The sequence below is a fragment of the Lactuca virosa genome, chromosome 6, assembly GCF_052849685.1.
Source record: "Lactuca virosa cultivar CGN04683 chromosome 6, Lactuca_virosa_CGN04683_v6, whole genome shotgun sequence".
In the NCBI taxonomy this organism is placed as follows: Eukaryota; Viridiplantae; Streptophyta; class Magnoliopsida; order Asterales; family Asteraceae; genus Lactuca; species Lactuca virosa.
Window position 1 is genome coordinate 124,957,347 of NC_136431.1, and position 9,782 is coordinate 124,967,128.

Genomic DNA, 9,782 nt, shown 5'->3' on the forward strand with positions numbered 1-9,782 from the left:
ATTTCAGAAGTGCTATATGCCAAAATGATCCTGCCCTCCGGTGTTTCATGTCTGGCCCCTGTCTGTACATAGTGGGTGAAGAGTATTGTGTTAACGCTTATATAATAGTAATAGTAACAAGACTATTAATTAGTCTCGTTGAACATTAGACTAAACTCTAGTGGTAATGATACTAGGTTTTGTCAAAGGAAAATTGTTTTAAGAGTAACGAAGTGTTGTCCGAGTGCCGAGTCACCACCTTTACAGGTGAGTGCATAGTTACTTTCATCTTACACATAGATATGAAGTATTTTATATAAATTACGTGCTATGTGTGTATACTGTCTGAATACTTGTTGTCTATGCTGGATGAAACGTTTTATACATGTTTTAAATGATCTAAACTGTATATGTATTTTATATCTACAAAATGTGTTGGGTAAAACATGGGTAGATTAGAGGTGAGATAAATGATGAGCGATAAAAGATTAGATAAATGATGAGCGATGAAAGATGAGATGAATGATGAGCGATTATATATGAGTGATAAAATATGGTGCGAAACGATGACCTATGTGATGAACTAAGCGATGAGCCAAAGCGATAAGCCAAAACGATGAGCCAAAATGATGAGCCAAACGTTGAGCCAAACGATGACCCAAGCGATGACCCTGTCATCTAGCAGAGTATGGATGACAACCACGGACTATTCTAGACAGTCTAGTGGAACACTAGCAGGCTCGCAACCTGTAGGTTTTGTGAACGATGTGTTCACCCGGTGTACTCTAAAAACCCGTTGACAGGTATTACGAGTGGACTCTTGAAAACGATACTGTCAATAAACGAGATAAACCCTGGCGACTATGCAGACTTAGCGCCGATTCCTTAGGATACTCCTTAGGAATGAATGAACGAGGAATAGCTGAATCTTAGGGTAGATCCTTAAGAGTAAAGAAGATAATGGGGATGGGTAATTGGGTTGATTGTTTGATGTTTAACATAATAATTATATTATTGTGGGTTGAAAACCCTATGTACTCACCAGGTTTCCCAACCTGACCCACTCAAGCTTATTTGTATCTCAGGTGTCGATATGAAGCTACTCTACACTAAGGGATTTAAAAGAGATGTAGATCACTAGTGTAAATGAATGTAAGTTCTGTTTATGCTTATGTTTATGTATTGACGATGACATCCCAAATGTTTTAAAATGGATAAAAATACATTTCTTCGGAAATGCTTTGATAACGTATTTATCATGTTTTTTCTATGAACAAATTCCGCAACATTTTTATTAAAAGAGGTACTCTGATTTTTATAAAGGATAAACAAAATCGGTCTTTTCTGGTCGTGAAAATGGGGAGTCATAGTTGGTATCAGAGCATTAGTTTAAGCGAACTAGGAATATGGATTTATTTCTAGACTTAAACTTAGAATGATAAGCGATGATCATGAGGAGTGTGTCTAATAAACTTAGGTAATACACCTGAATAGACACAAGCACTAACTTATTTAGGTAAAATGCCTAGAATGCTTTTATGTGCTAAATGATTTATGATATGCATTATATGATCGGATCTATGGTCTGTTGCCGACCGGATCTGGAAACTTTGTGTGTTTAGGATTCTAAACGTTTAATTACGGTATTAGAACTGACATATAACATTTCGGAGAGATAAGGAGATTTATATGTCAATCGTAGATAAAATCTTTCATATCTTAATTCTCGTCATTACATACCGAACGTCTGATTTGGTGTATAGAACGAAATGGCAAGAAACCGAAGTGGAAACGCGAATGGAAATAGAAATCAACCGCCTCAACCACCAGTGATCGAGTAAATACCTGTTGTAGTATCCACTCCTGAGCCAATCACAATGGCTGGAGTACAAGCCATGATTCGGGCTATGCTGGCTGAGCAAAGAGAAGAGATGAGGCAGATGTTGCTCGAAAATAGGGATGAACCTACGGTGCCCATTGTGCAACCTGAGTTGATCGCTGAACAATCGGAAGAAGGAAATTATAGCCGCACTGTGAGTCAAGTTGGAACCCATGGGGCAAGGAGGAATGGCCTGGAGAAGGGAAATGACAAGGATGGGCAGATGTATAAGAATTTCTTGGGTGCAAAACCACCGAGTCTCTCTGGAAGCCCAAAACCAGTGGAGATTATGGACTGGATCTCCGAGATGGAGATGGTATTTGAGAGCTGCGACTGCAGTGATAAGCAAAAGACCATCTTTGCAGTCAGACAACTAAAGACCGGAGTGTTAAGTTGGTGGAAGTTGCTGGCAGATACAATGCCACGAGGAGAAGCCATACGAATGTCTTGGGAAGCATTCACGGAGTAGTTAAAAATGCAGTACTGCTCAGAGATAGATCTGATAGTCCTAAACCACGAGTTTCAGAACCTGAAGAAAGGGAAGATGAGTGTTGATGAGTATGCCACCACATTCACTGAGAGGATGAAACTATTTCCCTACTTGGTGCCTACTGAACTCTCCAAGATAGATAGGTTCACTAACGGACTGCCCGTAGACTTTGGCCCAATGGTCAAAATGGCAACTATTTTGAAAACAGCCGTTAGAGTAGCTAAGAATATAGAGACTCGGATAAGAGAAAAGGGTCTAGAAAAAGATAAGGCAGGATAAAGGAGGAAGTTTGAAGGATCTTCAAGGCCCAACAAGGAGAGTAAATTCTTGAAGTTTGGAGGAGGAGGAATAGGCGAAGCAAGATGGTGTGATAAGTGCAAGAAGAAACATTTAGGAAAATGTGGCGAAGAGGTGATATGTTTCAAGTGTGGAAAGTCTGGCCATTACGCCACGAGTGCACATTCAACAAGAAGGTATGTTTCGGATGTAACAAAGAAGGGCATATTTCTAGAGACTGCCCAAAGAAAAACGAAGCAGCAAGGCCAAATGCACCGCCAAAGCCAAGGGTATTTCACATGATCCTCGACGAAGCAGATAACAACGTGAGGAATCAAGGATGAGGACTTCATATCCGAAGATCGATTTATGCAGTAGCCATAGTATCGTATTATGTAGCCTATTAGAGGCATAGTCTAGGGTGAACTTGAACACCTATGTAATCGTTTCAAGGAATAATATAAAACCTTCGTTTTGCTATCTGATGTGATAAGTTGTTATGTGATTTTCTTGTATGGGGACTTGGAAAACTACGAGACAATACTTGGGACGAGTATGAGTAGGTGTGAATGGTAATAGAGGCCTATACTACCATTACTACCGGACGCACAAGACTCACACTTGGATCAGGGAAAGTCACAAGGTTACCTAGAACCTAGTAGTTGATTTTGTTTTGTTCATGTATGTAATTACCATTGTTTCGGTAATGACTAAGAAGATGATTGTTATTCTTACCCTAGTGGTCATATCAAATTGAGTCAGACTACGATGAGCATGTTACGTGGTTCAGAGAACCAAGTTCGATGTCGCGTCTGACTTAAGACAAAATATTGAAATAAAGGATAATCAAAGCGATCAGTAGAGGTATCACGATAGTTGCTTGTAGCTAGAAATGCTACCTTTTAAGATGTGATTAGAACATGAAGGAAGGTATAGTCTGTTCTGGAATTTGACTCTAAGAGACCTGAGTCTAAGCGTTGCAACATGCGATGATAGGTCATTAGAATATGACACATTGGTCCATTGTAGTAATAAAAGAACTTATCTTAAGTTTGTTAAGAAGAAGAAGCAGTCTCCAGTAAGGATCGAGATTGTGACTTGAAAGTCATAATTTGGAGTCTAACGTGAGATAGGGAGCAGGTGCAAGATCGAGCACTGTCTGCAGTCAAGGAGTCTAAGAGTTAAATACTCGTTCAAAGCAACATAGAAGTTACGGTTATTACCTAGGATGAAGAGTTAACGTAGGGAGTCATTATACAAGCCCTGTTTCGTTGATGATTCCGGGACGTAATCATCATAGGGGGGAGATAATTGTAACGCCTGTAGATCAAGGCTAGTCAATTTAGAGACGATGAGCATCAAAATGAGTTTTTGATGGAATATTATTTAGAAGGAGTAATCTTAACCAAGTTGTAGAATATGTCACAACGGTTCCGTACATATAAATAATGCCGAAATCCGAGTTATAACGAAGAAGTTATGGCCTGTCGAAGTTTCTTCGCAACAAAACTGGCACGTCACTATGCGACGTAAATAGTGAATTTATGATAGAGGACTTTTTGTCCTTAGTGATCTAAACAAAAGTTGTAGTATACGTTAAACCGAGAGCGTGCATAAAAAGAACACCCAAATCTGACTTCGTATGAGGAAGTTATGATTTTTCTAAGATTTGGCCTAGCAGTGCACGACCCGAAACTCGAATTTTAGATCGAGCGGTTTTTGGCCAACGTGGCCTAAATTAGAATTGAAGATCTCATTAATAGGAACTCAATGACAAAAAGACAGACGAAAACGGAGTCCGTATGTAGAAGTTATGAATTTTACGCGGATATTTAACAGTGTAGTCACCTTCTACTGTTAAATATAAGATCGTTCGAGAATTAGCCGACGGAGTCAAAAGGAAAGTTGTAGATCTTATTTTTATCTACGCGTGGATATAAAAAACGTCACAAACGGAGCTCGTATGCGAAAGTTACAGATTTTAGAAGTCGGAAGCGTGTTGTGCGAAAATGGGTGATGTGACACAATCTTGGCCATTGCTTTCTCCCCAAGTCTTGCCACCAGATGGTGACATGTGGCACCAAGTGCAGCCATATTTCACCCTATAAATATAACCTCTCCCACCCTCATTTTCTTCACACCTTTCCCATTCTTTCTTCTCTCTACACTCTCTCTAAACCTCCCAAAAAAAACTCCCCTAGCGCTAGAAGAAAGCCCCGGAGCGCTCGACGACTCCGAGAAGAAGAGCTTTCAGCTCGGAAGTCCTGCCCCTGCAGAGCCCAGCTTCTAGCCAAACCCCCTCGTAGGTAAGATACTCCTACCTAATTTTTCATATAGCTTTTATTTAAATATAGTAACGTTATTAAGACCTTATAATAATTATTTGAGCTATTATTATGGGTTATATAAGTGTCGTTATAATATCTTTTTAACCATTCACGGTAAGGGGAATCCGGTTTGAAGGGCCGCCTGGGTTGTTGGATTTCAGAAGTGCTATATGCCAAAATGATCCTGCCCTCCGGTGTTTCATGTCTGGCCCCTGTCTGTACATAGTGGGTGAAGAGTATTGTGTTAACTCTTATATAATAGTAATAATAACAAGACTATTAATTAGTCTCGTTGAACATTAGACTAAACTCTCATCGTAATGATACTAGGTTTTGTCAAAGGAAAATTGTTTTAAGAGTAACGAAGTGATGTCCGAGTGCCGAGTCACCACCATTAAAGGTGAGTGCATAGTTACTTTCATCTTACACATAGATATGAAGTATTTTATATAAATTACGTGCTATGTGTGTATACTGTCTGAATACTTGTTGTCTACGCTGGATGAAACGTTTTATACATGTTTTAAATGATCTAAACTGTATATGTATTTTATATCTACAAAATGTGCTGGGTAAAACATGGGTAGATTAGAGGTGAGATAAATGATGAGCGATAAAAGATGAGTTATAAACCTCAAGTCGTGTGCTAGTGATGAACTTCAGGTTTTTATCCTTGATTAGCTCTTGAGACTTTCAAGACCTATAGGACTCCCACTGTCCTCTTGACATATAAGACTCTCTTGTCAAATATTCAAGAGATAGTTCGGATTGTTTATCAAGACAAACATTTCACACAATTAGCCTTAGTTGGTCTCTATTTTATCCAAAACATCACAACTTACCAATTTCAAATATACAAGAGTAGAACATAATCTACTCTTACATTTGACTAGTGTTATAAACCTTCTTTAAGGCGTGTCACTCAAGTTACAATCTTGGAGTATGACTCTAAGACTTGTTTTGGAACGAAGTATGACTCATCTCCTTGATTTAACCACTTCAACAATTCAAGACTCCTCTTCTTAGCCATTAGAATGCACTAGGATGACCTTAGAGGACTAATTGTGATATAGTTTCTTAATCATTAAGATGATCACAAAACATGATACTAAAGTACTCTCCCATCTTTTCAGATTTGAGAAACTTTTATCTTTCTGCCTAATTTGATTCTTCTCATTCGTTCTGATATACATTGAATCTTTTCCAATGTTTCAGAATTATACTTAAACTTGTAAGTATAACCATATTTACTAAGCTTTAGTAAATCATGACGAATAGTCTTATCGATCTTTTGTGGTGGACTTGACCAGTGCACAAGAATGTGTACTCGATCCTTTAGTCCTTTCCTTGTTCACATAAGGAATTAGTCTTAATTTTTCCAAAGCTAAAAGTTCTCATTCATCATACTATACAACTTGCATGATTCCGAGTTTCGGTCCAATTTGAAACTTGGGTGATGAGAATCTTTCCTTATTTGGCAAATTTAGACACTACCACAAATGAAAGAATCAAATCCATTTTCCAATATTGTTCTTAATGGAATCATATAAGCAACAATTTTTCACAAATGCCATTGTAAGGATACTTAAAATAAATAAAAATAAAACCTTTTTCTTTTATTTTAAAACTTTTCGGAAAAACTTCTTATCCTTACAATCCATATGAAAACCTTGTTGTTATATATTCCTAAGCAATATATATCATAACTCTTTAAGTAACAGCCCAAAATTCTGATCACCGAACCATGCGACCGAAATCCATCTTCACGATCAGAATCAGCATATACTTCCTTTAAGCTTCCTCTCCTTCTTTGACTCTTAAGACATCAATATGTGACCCAGTCACATCATGTAATAAGAATCTCCAAGTAGGAACTTAATAGAGTTACACAATGGACTTTACCTGAAGTAGAGTCAAACTTTTGACTTTACCAGATCTTTCAGGTAAATCTGGCAGCTTCGCAGCCAATGCCCCTTCTTTTGGCAAAAGAAACATATGGACTCTTTGGAAATGGCACATGAGACTATCTCAGACTTATCCTTTCTCTTTACCATTAGGTCAAATGACTTGACCATGGTCGATCCCTTTCCATTGGGAAGAGAAAGCTTTTCTGGACTTCTAATGTTACCATTGTCAATGTCCATGGAAGTTTGGGAAGTTGATCTTCCAATCAAATTTTGCTTTACCAGTGCCCCAAATCATTGCTAATTTAGCAGCATCAGGCAAATAGGTAAGATCATTAAGGGTCATGTCTTGATCTGTCATCAGGGTGTGACTGAAGAACCAAGTCAACAGCCAGCTACCTCGAGACTTCGACACCCGACTCTCCCGGCTTGCCAATAGGGATTGAGTGACCTTGAACTTTTCAAGTATTTGAACTTGTGGGATAGGGAGAATAATTGGAGGAGGTGGAGGAAGTGAAGCATGATTTCCAGTCCCATTAATGCACAACAAAGGGATTAATCTTTCACCTTGATTGCCATGTGGGATATCATCTTCAATAGGAAAGCTTGTTCCTAAAGATTTGGGAAGACCATAGTTGTCTGAACTAGACAACTATAATGGGAGAAATTCAAGTTTAGTTGATTTAAAGTCCTTAATATAACACCCAATATGAAATATTAAGGCTAGGATCCAACAACCTATTTATAACCGGAAGAGGGATGCCGTAATCCAAGCTATAAAATAGTTGAAGGTAGGTAAATGATGATTTACCAATTTCCACCATGAAAACGAAATATAATTAAGTTTTAATTGGATTTGAAACTCCTAGATCTTTTGAGATACATTGAACTTTCAATGGCATGTTTGAATCTCGATTGTGCCCTCTCAAGTTTGTGACTGGGATGCCGAGGATCACAAACAAGGTGTGAATAACCATGCAAATTGACTTGGTACCCTCAACTTTATCACCTAATTGATGTGCCGGTTAACCACACACGCTCCACCAATCTATGATAAACTTAAGTTACCCTTCGCCACACATTGTCAGTCCCATGTTAGTGTGCCGGTTAACCACACACGCTCCACTAACGACTTAACAAAGGTGCAAAGTGTAATTTCATGGGTTAGCACCATTTCACATTTTCCTAAGTAACTAAGATTGGGAATTTATAAGTGTTTAGTTACTTAGTATTTATCATTATACTTTTAATGAAAGGAGAATTATAGTCTTTATCCTACCCGTTCGGCTAACGACCCTCCACCAGTCAAGGAAGCGGTGGGTGAGAGTGGACACCCATTAAACTGTCATTTTATAGGCAGTAACCTTATACCCCCCTTATAGACCGGCTTTGTGAATGAGGCCTACTAATGGTAAGATTGACTTTATCTTATACATATCTATATAATTAAAATTATAATAATAGTATAAGGGTTGAATTTTAAACTTTTAAAATTCTAAGGTCTAGTTTGGAATTAAAGTATACATGGGGGGTAACTTTACAAATTCCAAAACTTGAGGACAAGTTTTGAAACCTTTCAAAACTCTTGGATTTTTCATAACTTATGAGTTTAATTAAGGTTTAATGAAAAAAAAATTCAAGTTCCATAACTTGAGGATAAGTTATGGAAGACATTAAATCATTTAATGATGACATTAAAAATAGTGACTCTTCTATTTTCATAACCTATGAGACTTAATGACACTTTAAAAAGAAAAATTCTTCACTTTCCATAACTTGAGGACAAGTTATGGAGTTCATAAAAACCATTAAGATCAAATATTCCAATTAACACAATAATCAAATAATTTTTCTATGATCTAGATTAAACTCATAAGTAAAGATAATTCACATCAACAATTTTCAAGAAATTAGATAATCATATAAACTAATACAAATCTTGAAACTTTGACAATTATCCTTTGAAGACTCTTGGAATTCATAACCTAAAGAGTTAATAAATGACGCATTTCACATCCATAACTAATGGAAGTTTCAAAACTCTTAAGATCATAACTTTAAAAAAAAAACTTTTGAGTTCCAAAATTTTATGACAAAATTTGTAACTCCTTAAAACCATTTAGATCAAACTTTTAAAACAAATAAAATAATCATATCATTCTATCTTTTAATAAATTGACCTAATTCAACTCTTGTAGTAAAATTTATAAGTAATTAGTTTTTCATAAAATCAAGTAATTATCATAAAATTTGACAAACTTCATGTTTTTTTATTTTTTTTTCCTTCAACTTGAAAAAAAATACATTTGCATCAAATATAATAGAAAACAACCCATGGCTCTGATACCACTGTTGGATTTTGGTATAATACAACATCCTATGGTGCACATACAACCCTAAATACTTTGGATCTATGTTTTCACTAATTATACATGCAAATGGTTTCCAAGGCATTAAACCTATAACTAGCATGCATTTGACATAAACCATATAATATACTAGTTAGGGAAACATACATTTTATGTGGCTTGAAGTCTTGATGTATTTGGCCTTAAGAGCTTAGCACCAATAGTATGAAATGCCTCAAATGGAATCACAACACACCTAGGACAAAGGTGGCTCTTGAGAGAGAATTCCATGCACCAAAACACCTCCATATTTCTCTAAGAAAAGAAGTGGTGATTTTGGCTATGGAGTAACCTATTTATATGTAGGATTCCAAGGGTCATGGGTATAACCCATAATCCATACCCATGGGTTTTATGATCCATGGTTCTTGTGGCCCAACTCTTTATGTATCCATACATAAACTTGGTCCAACATGGATCATAAGCCCAACACATATAAATATAACTAATTATCATAATTAGTCCCCATAGATTTAATTAGGCTCTTTTGATCACTAAATTAATTCCAAATTAATTCTT